Source organism: Agelaius tricolor, unplaced genomic scaffold, assembly GCF_023055355.1.
Source record: "Agelaius tricolor isolate 1412-34295 unplaced genomic scaffold, bAgeTri1.0.p SCAF_11, whole genome shotgun sequence".
Lineage (NCBI taxonomy): Eukaryota > Metazoa > Chordata > Aves > Passeriformes > Icteridae > Agelaius > Agelaius tricolor.
Genome location: NW_027269271.1, coordinates 24,876,404 through 24,894,051, shown reverse-complemented (window position 1 = coordinate 24,894,051; position 17,648 = coordinate 24,876,404). Strand labels below are relative to the sequence as shown.

Sequence of the window (17,648 nt, the reverse complement as noted above, 5' to 3'; positions counted from 1 at the left end):
GCATCCTGTCAAGGACCACAGGTCCTCCTTCATCAGGTTCCTAAAACAGGACTTGAACAGACACAACAGTCCCAGCCAGACTGAGAACATCACCCTTATGTAAAGTCCCTGTGAGGTGTCAGTTCAGCTTCAGCTAAGAGGTAACACAGGTAACACAAACAAACAGGCACAGCAGCAGCTCACTCAGACCATCTGCCCCTCATTCATGCACTGTCCTAGCCCATGACACAAAATGCCTTTTTGTAGCCACCCAGCTGGAAGCAAGCACCAAAGAGAGATCTGAAAGAGGACACAGCTGTTCTTTTTATAGTCTGTTACCTCACCAAAATACACAGAAGAGGCAACACAGGAGAGGGCTGCTGCAAACCTTGACAGGGACCTTCCCCTTGCTGGGGCCCAGCTGATGAGGCCAAGCTGTGCCAGAGCCTGGGAAGGTGGGACAGCAATGGCTCCCCCAGCAAGGGAAGCCAAGCAGAAACCTGAGCAACATTTTTCCATCAGGACAAGCAGCAAACAGGGACTCTGCAGTGCAGGATTCTCACACACTGCAAACCTCTGCCACACCTGACAGAAGAATTTTCCATCAGGCCTCACAGCAAACAGGGACTCGGGAGAATGGGAATCTCATGCAGTAAAAATCTCTGGCACAGCATAAGGAAAGGAGAGAAAGCAGATTGCTCTACTAAGGATAAATGACTTGGGGGGGAAAAAGGGGCAGCAGTCCACACACTATTGCAGAAGAGCTTCAAAAAGCAGATGGGGCTGGTGATGAGCTGGGTCTGTGTAACCACAGAGCCGGGAAACCTGCAGCAGAGAAACTGCTGGTGTGGGGCACCTGCTGTGAGCCTGTGTCAGTGAGGCAGCCCATGACAGCAGGGTTTGTTCCAAAATCCAGGAATCTGTGCTATACTTCACTGCATCATAACTTTGTACTCAATTTGAAATATTTTAATTGCCTTTTTAACAAAGCCATCCTCAATTACGAATGCTTGCTCAAGCAGAAAGCTGCCACACCTTGGCAGTTTGATGGTACACTCAGCTCCACAGGCCTTTTTATTTTCTAATTGGCATCTGAATTTCCAATAGACAGTGGATGCCCCTGAGATCAAGGTGTGTGAGAAGCCTCAGTGCAGCAGGGGACTGTGCACAGGCAGCCAGGAGGCTTCCTGAGGCCAGTTAAAGGATACATGAAGGCTGCATTTTGCAACAGCATAACCACAGCTTTTTTGGGTTTTTTTTTAAAGCCTGTTTGTGCATCAGCCTGCAGAAAAGCCTCAAATACACCTGCCATGCACTGGGGCACCCCAAGCACAGCCCGAGTCTCTGTGTGCTGCTGGTGGTGAGGGGCCTTGGGGAAGTTGTCCCTACCATGCACCCAGCCAACAGCCCCTCTCTCCCACCAGATCCTGGGAAACTGCCTGGGGTTTTCTGTGATTTCAGCCACATCTTCAGGCTGGAACTGGGGTTTGAATTGATGCCAGCAGCACCCTGAACTGCTGGGCTGTGCACACGTGGCACAGCTCAGGGCACTCCATAGTCTGGACGTTGACGCTTCCCCCAGGCGCCCACTCGCTGCCATCTCCCACTTCAGGGAGAATGAGCACACACAAAAAATGTGATCTATTTGTTTAGCATCATTTGATAATGACATTAATTATTTCATCTCTGAGTTAATAAGCAGCAGCTGTAAATAGCCACAGGCACAGAGACAGCCTATCTATCAGCTCATCTCATCCAGTCATTTATTAATCTTAAAGGAACGTCCCAGGCATTAAATGAATATTTCTAAATCTCTTGGGTTGTTAGGCTTTGTTTTAAAGCAGTTCTCTATTTATAAGCAAATAATGACTGCATGACTATCAAGGCACACTAAAACCTGACAGAGCTCCACTTCTGGATGCAGTATTAGCAGTGAACACAAGGGCAATGTTTCTATTTTTTCCAGCTAAGTCTTGTCCTCGCAAGCAATGACTCTGCGTTTTCAGCTCGCAGGGCACCAATCCAAGTGTGATCTCATGCAACTGTCAAACCTCTCCTAACAGAAAAAAAGCCTGTGCCAAGAACAGGTAGAGAAATCATAAATAGCTCTCTCAGGAGTTGGTTATACAAGTGAAATATTTCCAGAACACATTTTTCCTACTATTCTGAAGTTTTAATTGCACAGAGACAGTTCAATGGGCACCTGGTCATCCCTTTAATGTGTCACCAGACAACATGGATTCATTTCACTGCTATGTATGAAACAGCCAGTTGCTGGTGCAAGCAGGACAAATTGTAAACGTTCAGCTTCACAGATAAATAAGGTACAACCTCCACCACTAACTGTACATGCAAACACCTGGCTAATCAGACTTTTCAATCTATGGCATAGTGGGGCTTTTTACCCTCATCTTTGGATCTTGCCTGGGCTGGTTTCACACCAAAAATACCCATGTCCGTTTCAGCACAGGTGCTTTCAGAGCAGGCGGTTTGAAGGAGGAACTGAAGCAGGTCCAAGGTTTTGCAAAGGTGAGTGGGGAGATGAGGAGCACAGAGCCCAACTCAGCCTCTGCAGCTCCCATTTCATCTTGTTCAGCTGCAATGGCATGAAGAAAAACCCTTGTTTTGTCAGACCATTCCCCTGCTTACACCCACTGTCATGGAGGACGGGGCTTTGTTTACATGCAACTGCCTTTCTGAAGGAAAACTTGGGAGTTTCCACAATGGATTCATCTGCATGGACCAATAAAATCTACCAATGTCCCCACTACAGCCCCAGTAGCACACTTAGTAAGGATTTCAAATACTACCAGGGACATGGCACTTGAGCACGTACTTAAGTACTTGCCTGAATTATGGCTCAGGCTGCCACAAAATCTCAGAAGAACAGAAAACTGTTTGAGAGGAGGGACATGAGAACAGAGGAGTAATTTTTCCGAATATGGACTGACTGGTTGGAAGACAAAGCCCCATTTCACCCTGACACACCCACATGAGGGCAGCTGCAAAGCCTGGAGATTTCCAGCCTCAGCTCATCCATACGCAACAACCCGTCGTTCACGTTGTGTGAGGAACATCAGAAACCCTGAACACTACACACAGTGACACACAGGAGGCAGTGTTACAGCTGGAGTTGAGAAAGTCTCATGGAAATACAAAATTTGTCTGTGCAAATTTAAAAGCTCTAATTTACCAAGAACATTTACACACACATACAAGGATACAGCTCGGGTCCTGTACTGAAGCATTGCTCCACCACTCTGGGTGAGGTTCATGCTACTTTTGCTGTCCCCCTGAGTCAGAAATGAGAGCCCAATGTCATGAACATTATGCTACCAACACTCTCAGGCTTTATGAAAATCTAAAGAAACACTCGTACTCACTGTATGCTCCTGCATTAATGTTTAGGGTGGAATAACCATGTCCTGCTGCAACCTACACGCTCACTAAAATAAGTTTTGTCAGTTTATACTCACACAGACAAACTGCAGTCACGACAGAACACCAGAATGGAGTAACACTGAGCTTTTTTGGGAGGTAAAAAAAGAAAAATACACACAGCCCCAACAAAACAGCTATCAAGAAAACCTGTGAGTTCTTTACGTTTAATTTACGACATTTAGTCTGGACATCTAGAGTTGTTACCTTGGGAGTTATTAGGGTGTAACTGCAGAGGTAACTGTAGTACCTAGATAAGCCCCAAGAGAAAAAGCAGCTTACTGCTCAAACTTCATAAGCAGAAATATCATGACTCAATGACTATGAAACATTTTATTTAACTGTCTAGACTTTCTAGCTCACCCTTTGATCCCTGAATGGAGACCTCTCCAAGAGGCAGAGGGTGCAGCCTGGGAAGCAGATGGCCTTTAGTGCCACTCCTGCAAGGCTACAGCACTAAACTCTGTCTCCTCATGGTCAGCTGCAGCCAAGTGAAGTCAGGGAATGTGCTTTCTCGGGAACACCAGGAGGTTTGCTGAACCAAACAGGCAAAGTGACAAGATGAACCTGAATTCCTGTCTTTGAATGGGATACCACCTTTCTTATGGGTGAATCTCCAGTGCAGTAAAGATACGAGTAGAAATTACTGCAGCAAACAATTTTTTGTTCTGTCACTTGTTTTTAATCACACAGTAGAAACAGAAATAAACTGATCCTTCTGGGAGAAGGGCAGCTCTGTGTTCTTCCTTGGGGGCAGAAAATGATTGGCATGGCCTTCTCCAAGAACTTTGGCAAAAAGGAGTCCAGTGTTCATCAAATGAAGTCTGCTGAATACCATAAGCAAGTACCCTGCAGAATAATTTCAGACTCGAAATCAGAGGTTAAAGAAAATTTCTTTGCTCTGCTCAAGCTTTATACTGAAATTAGCCTTGAAATACATTACAGGTCTGGTTCTAATTTTTTTTTGTATTATTCCATGTAGAGCTGCACTCCTGGTGAGGTGTTCATTCATGTTATGGAATGGTTTACCCCAGTGAGAGAGGATAACATCCAGCAGCACATGAAAAGGTGCTCACCCCTTGGAGCTGCACTTTCTGCAGATCTGGAGTTCAGTATTGTCTCTAACTTCTACCATGAGTCCCCATGACAAATTCACTGCAAGATGCTGAGTGGTCAGTCAATGCTCCCTCCATCACTTAACACATGCCCTATTTTAATATTTTCTTTTTTTCACTCTTGTTTTTGTTTGGTTTCACTGACTGTAGATGAGACATTTTGTTTTTCAGGAAAACCAAGTTGCTTGAATATCATATCTGCTAATAAACAAAATAAAAATAGAAGTGTTAGCCCAGAAAAACAAAGGCTGAAAGGGATATAGGAACTCTAAATAAATCAGGAGTGTAAACATCAGAGAAACAACTAAGACCTATCTGGCAGAAGAATAACAGGTGCAAATTTACATTAATAATCTAGAATTGTGAAAAAAGCTTCTTGAGCCTTAGCTCTTGGTTGATCTAAAGAGGTTCCCTGTAGGGGTAACAGGGCAAAGCTTGACCATGTCTTTCAAAATCACCCATGGTCTGCAGAAAGTAACTTCACTGAGTGTATGCAAAATTATCCACATATCCCCTTGTCCAGACACCAGAAACCAGTCCAATTTACAGACTTGTTAATATGCAATTTTCAAGACTGTACTGAAAACAGTTGTTATCCACATTAATATAGTCTCTGATGCAGTGTAAAAACTAGCAATAATGTCTGTCATGTTTAGCCCAAAGCTAATTTAAATAAAATACAAAAGATAACGCTCATTAAATCCAAGGCTCATTTTGTTGAAGCCAAGTCAGCAAACACTGCCATGCCCACTTGGAAGTTTAAGACAGTAATAAAACAAAAGCTTTAGATGTGAGAAAATAAATTTTTGGGCAAAATAATTTTCCATTAGGAATTCTGGTTAGATCTCAGGGAGGGTTTTGATAGCCCACTGGTGGAAGATACCTACAGTGGAGCACAAATGTTCCTGGCCAAACCCCTTCTCCTGCAGCACAATCTACAGGCAGCAGCAGGAATGAAGGCAGGGCTGAACAAAAGACATTTATAAAGTTTTTTCTGCTGAACATATGCTAGCTGGAAGTTCCACTTGTGTGGCTTGAGTAGCACCAGGCAGCTGCACCACTAGTGAGGATTTGGCCCATGGCAAGCAAAATGTTAAGGCCATCAGTGAACAAGTGTACATGGCATTACTGCAGTCTGTGTCAATCCACAGGCACTTTACTGCTGGTAACCACTCTGCAATTAGGATTTTAAATAGTATTTGTCTTACTTTATTTGCTATATTACTTAAGGTCTTTTTAAGGCAGAAAGGGCACTAGCTACTGCTCTAATTTAAATAGTTTCATTCTGTCCTGAATGCATAACTGAAATGCATAACTGTATTCAAACTGAAACCTGGCCAGCATATTCTGTGAAATAATCCAAGGAACCTTAGTGGTCTCATTCAGAAAACGATTTCTGCAGCTTTGCAGTGCCCCACAGCCATGGCAATGTGGAATATCACTGACAAGGAAGGGTGTCCTCTCTGCCCCAGTAGCCCAATCTCCTGTGGCTTTGAGGGTTTTTTTGGTAGGTCTCCAAGTCAAAAACTAAGCCTGACCCAACACAGTTAATGAGATGCAAAAAAACTGTGTACAGATGGTATTTATTGCTCATGTTCAGTGTTCCTGGTTCTGAATTCAGAAAGCTGAACAGAAAGGTCTGAGCAAGGGGGATTGAGCTACATAAGAGCACAGCATTACTCCAGCAAGGAGAACTGGTAATGCTGCATGAGTGGATGCATGAAGAATCAGCAAGGTTTGTTTCTCAAATTTATTTTCTGAAACAGAGTTTTGTCCCTTTATTTGTCTTAAGTAAGACTGACTTCAACAGGAAACCAGTGGCCTCCTCTGAGTGATGCCAAACTAGAATAAGGAGACACAACATATAAAACAGGACAATCAAATGGAGGCAGCCAGCCTAGATCCTGCTCTTGCACAATTATGTAATTTTTTAATTCTAAACATTTTCAACTACAAGGAGGTTGTTTTATTAAAAGCCACAGACACTGGCAGCCCTCACATACATATGCACAAAGGTAATCAAACTCCTAACAGCAGTGACAAAGCTTGCCAAGCAACATTCAGACTTTGGAAAGCATCCATGGAATCGTAACTGGAAGGTTTGTGTGAGGAAAGAGGCAGAGCAGAAGCCACGATGCAGATCAATGATGTTACTGTGGTCAGCTGTGCCCAAGGGACAGCACAGGCTGCTGCACAATATGAACAGGCTGCCCAAGTCTTCAGACACTCCTGCACTGACCAAGTCTACTCATGAACTGTTAGGTAACACTAATGAAACTTCTTTAACAAGAAAAATAGCAAGGAAAACAACTCAAGAATCTTTAAAGGTGGTTGTGGTAGACAAACTTAGATTATTTCGTTTATTTTTTTAATGGTTTTGGAGGTTTTTTAAAGTAGAAAGATCACATTTAAGAAATAAAGAATTAAGGCTTTGTCCACATCAGACATTTGTCCTGAAGCAGTAAAATCACTTCAACTGAAATCACCACCCTACTGAAGTTAAAAATGGCAACTTTACTGCATTTCATGCACAGATCATTCCCAAATGCACTCACTGCCCAAACCAGTACCAGATACTTATCCTGTACATGCTCTGGTACACAGCTGAGTCCAAGTACAGCCTTAATTTCAACATGGAAAAGCCAAAACTTCTCTAATACTTAGTAGCAATAGCCCACATCTAATATCTGACACCTCTAGATCTTTCCACAGATGTCACTAAATAAAATGCAATCTATAGGTGGCAAAGAGTGCTGATAAATCAAATGTCCACCACAAAGTCAGTTCATTTCACTAAACTGACCAGAAGAAGAAGACAACCCATTTCAGACACACGAATGGTATGAGCTGACCCACCAAGCACCAGAGCCACCATGGAGTGACTGCAGAGAACATGGCTGCATGTGGAAAACAGGAGGGAAAAGCTAAACAATGCCTTTTTGGCAGCAGTGGATGATTAGATCAGACCTCCTTGTCCCAGAAACATCTACACATACAGCACTGAGCACAAGGCACACCTCATTTTTGTCTGGTTTCAGCCTCTGAGCCCCTCCTCAGGCTTTGGCTGTGCTCATTCCTGAGCTGGGCCTGCTGAAGTCATTATTTTTAAGTGCTGGAGCAGGATCCTGCCATCGAGTTAAACAAACACAGATGCTGCTTTCTCCACAGGCCAGAGGTGTACACAGCCCACCACAGCAGCATCAATGGGTTCCACCAGCACTGGCCCTGGTGTGGGAAGGCCCCAGGAGAGGAGTGTGTGGTGTCCTTAGGCAGGGGCACTTTCTGTAGGGATTTGGAAAGCACCCTTCTCTCCCCAGAAAGGCTGCAGAAGTCCAAACTGCTCAAGTTGCTGATGCACTCGGATAAATGCTCCTGTACCAAAAAAAGCCTTCTGCTGACAAAAGGACGGGCAGATTTCCCTCAGCCTGCAGTACACTTCACCATTGACTCATCACCCTGAGGTGGAAACACTTGCCTGATCCCTCAACACCAACAGCCTGTTTGGTAGCATCTGCTGTGTAGTTGTTACTACCATTTTCCCAGTTTTTGCTTTCCAATAAAAACAGCACTGTGCCACCAGTGCCGCTTGCAGGAGTCTCCATCTGCGTGATCTGACCGGAGCAAAGAACACAGTGACCCCAGGATATCACATTCTGAGTCCTGGGCAGAAACTCCTCCTGGCACAGAGGCAGGATCCAATTCACTCCTTTAACAGAGGTAGCTGGTCATTTTTCAGCTGCAGCACATTCAGGAGACACAGAGACATGAAATTCAGTGTTACAGCTGGAAGTTGGGCAGTCTGGCCTTCACCTGGCTGCAATCCAGCCATGACATGTGCATAAGACAGACCTCCCCAAAAAAGCAGGGATAAAATATCCTCCTTTCCTACCTCAGCCTAAAACTTCAGCTCTTTTTCAGTTCATCAGCTCAGAGTAAATGACAGATACATAAAGGCACTTCAGGAGACACTATATATAGGGTGAAGTGAACTTTTTCCCAGGAACCTCTAGATCTAGGTCATCTTGCTTCTTCTGGGAGGCAGAAAAAACCAGGTTACTCATTGAACAAGAATACAGTTTATAAAAGAAATAAAAGATTACTTGGAGCATGAAATCTTGTGTGGATAGTATTTTTTTGTTTCCTAAAGGACTTTTAAAAACAAAACTCGCCATGAAACACTGTCTGAATACCTGACTCCATCCACTTTAAACTGAGAAACTCACTATATTTACAGAAAGAATGGGCATTCTTTAGTAAACTTACTTTCTGCAGTTAGGCACACAGTAAACACAACTTCAGGTCTCAGAAATTTCAGGGAGTTTGTCTATATTCAGACATAATATAAAATCCCTCCCTGCACTTTATCTGTGATTCCTACATGAGGCTGGAATGATTGCACACAACCCAGGCTAGCTTTCACATGAATCCACTCCGATGGATTAAATACCACATTCCCACTTCCAGCTGAGGGCAAGTGGGAGAATAAGCAAGCATCTCACTCAGGTTTGGGCCAAGGGCCACCATGTAACTCAGCCCAGCCCCTGGGGTACCTGGCCAGCTCAGCCACTGCAGCACATGAAGGTGCCACTACCTGAAGAGGTGACCAGGGCAGGAAAAGTTTCCTCAGCTCGGAGAGACCTCAGTGCAGCACCACCCGTGCAGTGCCCCTCGCCTGCTTCCAATCAGCAGATCCCTAAAAAGTGTCGAGGTGTGGGCCTGTATTTCAGTTTAGTGACCACAGAGGGGATTTCATTAGCTCTTGTGAGCACAATCAAAACAGCCCACAGAGACTTGGAGAGCCAGGAACTGGAAGGGGAAAAAGCACTAACCAAGAAAAAAATTAACAGTTAATTTAACATTAAGTATTTGCTTGAATTTTAAAACTGATTCTCTTCCCTTCCAAGAAGAGTTATATACTTTAAAGGACACCATTCTCCATGGGACAATCCACAACTGCCTCAAGGTCTCCAAGTATATAGATGCAACATTAAAGAACTCTGTGAAGCAGAAACTAAAGCAATGTCTTAGTCATATTTCATAAGCTAAATTGAAGATAAATGAATGCAACTGCAATCCAAATCATAATATTTAAACAGAAAACAACCAAGGGAAATCCCAAAACATCAGAAACTGGCAATGGCAATTAAGCAAGTACTACTACATAGCATAAAATAAAGTCTACAGATGTTAAAACATTAATTTCAGTGTCTTAACTAAATCTGAATTTAGAGCACTAGTTTGCTGAGCCTTTTATGTATTTTCCACTGAATACAGCAGTTCACTGCTTTTTGTTAAGCAACAGTGCAGACCAAACCAGTTTAGCAGTTTGGTATGTCTGCAGTCAAGCAATGCCTACACTCATTTGTTCAAAACCTGAGAGCAATCTCTTCTCTCTCTGAACTTTAAATAAAATTAATGTATTCGGGCAAAATAAATACTAGTCTTAATCCATATTGCAAAATTACACGATGTCTGAATTAAAGATTTCGACAACTGTGTTAATAAAACACTGTGATTAACGTTCAGTGCACAGAACAAGCTCTGGATCTGGCTTTAATTACAGCGATGAATAAAAGTCAGACACAGGCATTGGCCCAGAGTATTCATGCATTATACTGTCCCATAGATACCAAAATAATGGAATCTGATGCACTTTGATCTCTTAGATAAGCCTCCCACAGCTCTGAAACAGAAAGGGCAAGAGCACCCAACCTCATCCAGTTCTGCAATGTTCACACAGAGTCGTAAGAGATTTGTATCCCTACTACCAAGATACATCTTATGGGAATAAATACAGAGAAATATTGCTCCATTTCCTTCTGGCTAGAGCTTGTACACAAATCATCCAGAGAGCCACACAGAGTGAAAGTGGTGAGGACTACAGGGACACTTTATAGTCTCCACAGAGCTATTTATACTTGGACAGTAGTTATGTTATAATATATTTGTGGGATATATTCTAGTCTGATTTTCTCTTCTAATGCAGTTTTGCAATGACACAGATTAGAAACTGGCGGCATGTGGTAGATGTAATGGTTTTAATCATGGTTGCAAGATGGTCAATTCCTTGCTTTTGTCCAAACCAGCACAGACTGACTCATTTTTTGCTTACAACTGGATAGTCAAGCAGCTTCATTAAATTTTATTAGTCATAAACCAGGCTTTTCCTTGATGCTTCTAGGACCTCTCTTAGCAGTCCAAACTCCACTGGCATGTGGGCTAGCTACAGTCCCAAACTCTGGGAAACTCAGCCCTGTCAGCCAGCTGAGACTTGTTTTTAAGTGAAGATGAAGATGTCCCTGCATGAGCTTTTGGCCTTGGAGTGCAGGTACTACATGCAAGGACTGCTCCTGAACCTTGCCTCTAGAAATACAGATTGCTCCCTCTGAGTAAAGAGCAGGTGAGAGGACATGGAGGCCACTCCAGTGTCCAAAAATACAACCAAGGGAAACAGGTTTCAGTATTGCAAGGATAATAGTCTGCACATTCATCACCACATGCTGGGACTAAGGGAGGAACTGAATTTCCTGAGTCACAGTTTCTCTCATCCTTCCAACAGTTTCAGTCCTCCCCCATGCACCTCAGCTCTACATCATCCCTCAACTAAACCAATGGCTAAAAACAGAGGGAGGACGAGAAGGCTCAAAAACCAGCCTGGCCTTTGACAGAGGGTGTGCAAACGTGCACAGAGCATGCGTGAGCGTTGTGGTGGATCAGCAGAAATGCCCAGCCCATAACCCAGCTGGTTGTGATTTGGCTGACGCAAGCGCGGTTAAAGGATGGCGCTTTTATCTCCTCCTCCGGTCGCCGCACGCATCTGCTCTTTGTCCATGTCACCGTGTGTGGATCCTGGCCCGGCAGCTTCTATGCCACCAGCGTTCTGACCTTCTCCTTCACTGATGAGAAACAGAGTGGTTGGCAGATTCCTATGGAGGGGCTGGTAAATAAAATAATGGCTCTCTGTAACTGTTTGGTCTCTTGGAGATTGTTTCATTAGTTCACAGGAAAGTCACGGCTGATTTGCTTTAGTCCATTCCACAGATCATTATCTCTCCAAAACATAAAAGTGGGTTTATTTTCTGTGGGTCAGAAACTGACTCCAGATGTACAGCCAGCAACAGCTGATCACAGCACTGAACCCAAGGTACATACGGGAAACAGACGGGAAGAGCTTCCTAAAGGCATGGTGGTCCTAGATTTTAGGGGGGGTGGCAGTGCATGTTTGGGTTGGCTTGTCCAAAAGAATGCATCATCTCCCAGCACAGCAAAGATTCATCACCCTGATTAGGCAAGATTTCTTATTACCATCTCCACAGGCTCTTCATCCTACTAATCAAGCATCTGGAATGGAGGCTGCCAAATAAATGCTGAACTATCAGATTCCAAAACAGATTTTAGGAGACTTATCTACTGCCTTAAACAGATCTTCTGATAAAGCTCCCTTTCTCCAGCATCAGTTTTGTCATAAATTTCCACAGAGGTTCCTTTTGTAATAGAGGAACATTATTTTATTAAAATCAAATTACCATTGAACACTTTACAAACTTGAATTAAATTACTAAGCATGCCTGCACTAAAGATAAACTTTATTACTCCTTCACTCCTCATTTTACAGTGAAGAAACTAAAGCACAGAGCAGTTAAGTGGTCTGCTGAAGTTACAAACAGAAGAGAAGACATTAAATAAGGATGATGATGGCTTACCCTAGGGCTGCTAGAGTGGGGGTTTTTGGTGGATTTTGTTTTGTTTAGTCTTGGGGCTGGGAGTTTTTTTGGTTGAAGTGCAGTTTTACCCAGCAAGAAGTTACACAACTCTAGCTCTGCTGGGACAGGTCACTGCTATGGCTGTCCCCCAAGAGGCAGGCAGAACATCACAGCATCTTCTACAAAAACACATCCTACCTTCAGGGGGGAGCAAGACATATCTTTGCTTCTGAGACCTTCATAATGTCAGGGCCAATTTTTCTTGTTGTCTAAGCAGAGACTGAAGCTTGCTTTGCCTTTCAGAGTCCACAGAATAGTGACTCTACAGCTTTTTCTCCCAAAAATGTTTCATTCTTGCTCAACCATGACATCCCTAAAAACCTGCTCATTTTGTAATTCTTTGGTCTCTGAGGAACTGCTTCATTCTCTCATAGAAGAATCATGGCTGATTTGCTTTAGTCTGCTCCACAGACTATTACTTCTCCAAAATACAAATATGTTTCCCTGTGCATATGGGGAGGCAGAAACAAGGACAAGCACAAGAACTGGAAGACACAAGTCTGCCACAAGCAAGAGGTGTTATTTTTAGTTTCTTTGCCTTACATTCTGCAACCAGTTTGACTGCAGCCATTAACAGGGTCTGCAGAAGTGCTCATCAAGCTGAGCTTCCTTCCTTTGTTGAAGTGATGAACAAGGACACAGGACAACAATGGGGACAGACTCTGCAGAGCACCTTGAGCCAACTTGAGACACTTCTTGCAGAAATCCACGTGAAGCACAAAGCAATACTCTGTTAAATGTGATTATGAATATATTATCTTCTTTTCATAATGCCCCTTGGAAGATCTTCTGGACAGGGTGGTTTGGAACAGATCCTTACCAACTGCCAACTCACCAACAGTGAATCTAGAAACCAGCTCTAATTTTATAAGAAAGGTGGTAACACAGAGAACTCAAACATTAGCGCACTCTTCCCACTTCCTCCAGCCATGCCTAACACATTTTTAACCAACTGTAGTTTAAAATCTATTTTAAGCAGATAAAGCATTACAATATTCAACCAATATTAATTAAAATATTCATTTAAACTGTTTATGAATGGGTATTTTCAAGACTGAAGTTACCTAACTCTGTGATACCATCCAGTATCCTTTACTTTCAGGTCTGTTTTCCTTCCTCTCTTCTCCCTCTGCCCCACCAGCTTTTTTCACCAGCAAAATGAAAGACACCCCCATCAGGCAGTGTGGCAGGCTATGCTGAAACCAGCATGCATTGAGACAGGAAATACAGGTGCAGGCTTTTTCTAACTGTTGTCTAGAAAGGAAGTTTAGACTTAGTACCCTCAAGAAACTTTTCACCTAGAACTGATTACCAGCAATACAATTCTTGAGACAACTTGCTAAATTCTTCAGCTGTGAAAGAATAAGAAGTGTCATGGCATATTGTTCACTAACCAAATAATCTTGAATGCTACTATAATGACATTCATAATACACATATTTCATTTCTGTATGGAAAGTGAACTGTATAGCCCTATACTGATATTAAAAAAAGGTTTATTGCATTGCACATACAAATAGTTTACCAGAACTGCTACATAAAACATGTAACACTTACAGCTTTTCTGAATGCAGGTCTAAATTACATCATAACTATTTATCAGGAGTGACTTTATCACTTAATGCTCAGTCTTTCAGAGATAAAATGTTATTCCAGAAAACTATTAAAACACTTCATTTCTGAGATTGCTTGAGAGACCTTATGTAATTCAATGTCATCCTTGAGGAGAAGCACCAAACACCACTGGCTACTCTACCATTTCTTATCCATGCAGCAAACTCTCAACTTCAGCTCCTCCATCACTTTCCCTCCTCATTGCAGCTGAATTTCACCTTGGGCACTGCTGCCAGAAGGGACCAACCAGCAACAAAAACAAAGAGTTTGAAGCCCTTTGAAGTTTCCATCAGACTCAGGAGTTGTGGACTGGAGTGATATTCAGCTCACATCCACAAGTGCAACTGTAATTCATATACACCATCACCAAGATGTGGAGGACAAGAAAAAAGGGCAAGACATGCATAGGCAACTTTTAAATATGCTCCTTCATCTTATATGAAAGTAACCCTACTATCTGGTTTGCTTTTTTTCACTGAGAGCTTTCTGTATGCAACATTTTCCCATTGCATCTTTCCCCTTTTTATGCTGTTCCAACATAGATCAAGAGTTCCAGATTTTTTACAGCCACTCCATGGTAGATTATAACCTGTTACACTACCACAGTCTCCTTTCTTGTACAATACAAGCAGTCACAGATGATAAATCATTTCCATCAGGGCCCAAGGGAATTTTCTGTTCAGCTCTTTCTATAAATAGGTGCAACTCCTAGATCAGAATTCATCTGGCTAGCAATTTTTAATTATATTAATTACCGTGCCTTTGAAAAGACAGCATCAGAACACCAATGCAACATATTACTTAAGTCACGAGGAGAGAGTAACAAAGGCTTGGTTTCTCTCTTGAGCAGAAAACATCCAACACTCCCATCCAGAGGGCAAGGTTCACACAGAAATGCAGTGGGCTCTTTCAGGAAGATTCTCTGACTGTTCCAACTGGGCACTCCTTCAGCATCTCCAGGGCTGCACCTGCTGTGCTGTGCTCCTCGCTGTGGCACTGCCAGGACAGGCTGAACTGGGAGCAGCTGGAGTGAGGCACGACAGGCCAGAGGGATGAGGACATGCACACTGTGAACAGGTGACACTCAGCTCAGAGGAGGCCAAGGAGGCTATTGCAGCAACCTCAGCTTCAGGAGAAGCCATGAGACATCCTAAATTACACTTTCAAAACCTGCTGTCCCCAACAGCTTTTGGAAGATTATGGGAGCACAGCATTGGGTTAAGCTCCCGTTTGTGATCTCTCGTCTCATTTTGTGCCTACAGCCAAATCAAATGAGTATCCAGGCCAAAAGGTTTTAAATTAATCCCTCCAAATAAAAAAAAAGAAAAAATCCACTACATCTACTGAAACATTTTATCTTGGCCTGTAAGGCAACACATGGTGGTGGTACAAAGTACCAGAGGGTGCTCTGGAGCTCTGCAGGTAAAATATTTTATCAGTCCATCTGCCACATCAACATATCAAACGAGCTTGTATGAGGTTACTATCAACACCAAGATCTTGTGCTTATTTCTCATGCTTTTAGCTAAGTAATTTAGCAAGTGCCATACACCCTTTTTAGAAGACTGCAGTGTATTTTGTCCACAGTAATACTCTACAGAAACTTAGGGAGAAAAGGTGCAAAGCATTTTGTACTTTACTGGATAAAAATTCCAAAATTTAGTAAAACGGCAAATGATTTCCTACAGCTATTAAGGAACTATTTAACAACAGAAATATGAGACTTAAGAAAAGGGACACATCTGTTCTGCAAAAAAAAAAAAGTCTTTGAGGAGAACTACTAGAATAAGAGAAACTGAAAAAAAACCCCGTGAACTTGTATGGAAAAACAGCAGAAGGCATATTGCCAACAGATGGTGAAGAAGTGATACACCAAAAAGGAAAACAAAGTTGAAAGCATACTCAATTTTGAGGACTTGAGAAAAAAAAAACAAAACCAAAGCTAACTCCTTCCTAATCACAGATTCCCTGGTTAAAAATGGAGCTGCATGTTCTTAACACTTAGGAAAGCAGTTGTAATTTCTGGGTTCTAAAATGGAGGCATTCAAAATTAGTGTCTGTCTATGAAAATGTTGGTCCACTCTTGAAATCACTTCCTTCCTCCCTGCTATGAAAACACACTCTTTTTTTTTTGGTGTGTTTTCATTTTTTTCTCATGTTAGTGGTTAAGCTCAATGCACTGAAAAATATCTGATGCTTTAATGGGCCACTTTCTTATTAATTCAGACACCTGTTTAAAAAGATGCTTCCTCTCTGAGGCCTTTCTGCAGCAGCTGGTAACAGGTACTGCCACAGGAACCAAGAGACAGGTATTTGCAGAGCCTCTCAATGGAAGTTATTCCCCATTATTCTGTGTCCATACTGTTCAATCCCATTCTCAACCTGACTTTTGGAAGTAGGAATTTTACACAGCCAGTTTAATAGCACTCACTGATCAAAGGAATGTGACATGCTCTACTGCAATTTTTACTGGGGGTACATTTTGCAGTTGGAACTCAATAGGTAAATAAACACTAAGGCATAACAAGAGTCCCACATGAACACCCCTGGCACAATCCTCTCAGAACACAAAAAAAGTAATTTAAATGTCAAAATAATACAGAAGTCATCTTCTTTCTGCAACTGCCTATCTTCCCCCAGCAAACCTCCTTCCCTTAGTTTGCATACCTTGCAAGAGCTATTCAGGAAGCTGACACACTGTTGCTGCAAACCAAAGAGCAACAGACACATCAGATTTAACTCTCTTCTAAAATATGCCGCTGAAATTTCAGCAGTTGGCTTCAAAACTGTTCACCTTCCAGTTTCTCAAGGCTAGTTGCCACAAGTTTTCAAACTTGTTTTATCCCCTTCCTTGCTTTGATTCCTAATGTCTAAACATTATACACTAACTCTGGTTAAGACATTGAAAGAAGTAATTACCAGGAAGAAGGGCACAACTTTCCCATTTGTAACTTTGAGCAGTTGAAGTTGAAATTAAAATGGGTGACTTACTTCTAGCACAAAAGTAACACTGGAGCATCAGCAATAGTTCGTACTTAAGAGTTTTGTGTAGCTTGTAAACATTAACTAATTTAAAATGATAAATCCCTTCAACCTCTTAAGTGCACAAAATGCTGCATAATACTGTAGCTAAGGCCCATCTAGCTTTTTTTTTTTTTTTTAAGTCACAATCCATTGTGGTTCAAAACCTGTGGAGAGAGTAGCTTTGATTTTGACTATGAGACGCTAAAGGCTACCCTAAGGTGAAGCTTTAGGAGCTGCCAGGATCAGTGGAGGAGTTTTCAGGACAGACAGTGATGTTTGACACAGCCAAGCGCCTGTGGGCACATCACCTGATGCTGCACAGCTTCTTCAGCTGAGGGAAGGTTTGCTATGAATACACTTACTCCATAATAGACACCTGTGGGTTCATTTATTTTACTGTCTGTCGGGTTCTCAGTCAACCATCCACACCTACAGACAAGCTTTTTTTTCATCAAGAAAAATTTTTTAAAAACCTCTGACCACAGAGGAAGAGTCCTTATCTATGCCAACATCCACACTAGAAGGCCTGCATAAGGTATAAACCTGATTGGTGACTCTCACAAGAGCTAACAGGTCGCTTTCAAAGGGAAGAATAAGAAAACAAAAACCTCCACAAGTCCTCTTAGAATCAGAGATATAAATGCAATAATTGCACAAACAGTCAAACTTTTTATGCTGATTTGACAAAAATACAATGAACATCTAAACCTCATGG

The 17,648-nt window shown here is 42.4% G+C and overlaps 2 protein-coding genes across 2 annotated transcripts in view; one reads left to right on the top strand and one right to left on the bottom strand.

Annotated features, from left to right (window-relative positions):
• The window catches only part of LOC139593997 (collagen alpha-1(III) chain-like), a 46,216-nt gene that overhangs the window by 9,148 nt on the left and 19,420 nt on the right, over positions 1-17,648 (top strand). The window lies entirely within an intron of this gene.
• The window catches only part of RNF11 (ring finger protein 11), a 29,915-nt gene that overhangs the window by 10,788 nt on the left and 1,479 nt on the right, over positions 1-17,648 (bottom strand). The window lies entirely within an intron of this gene.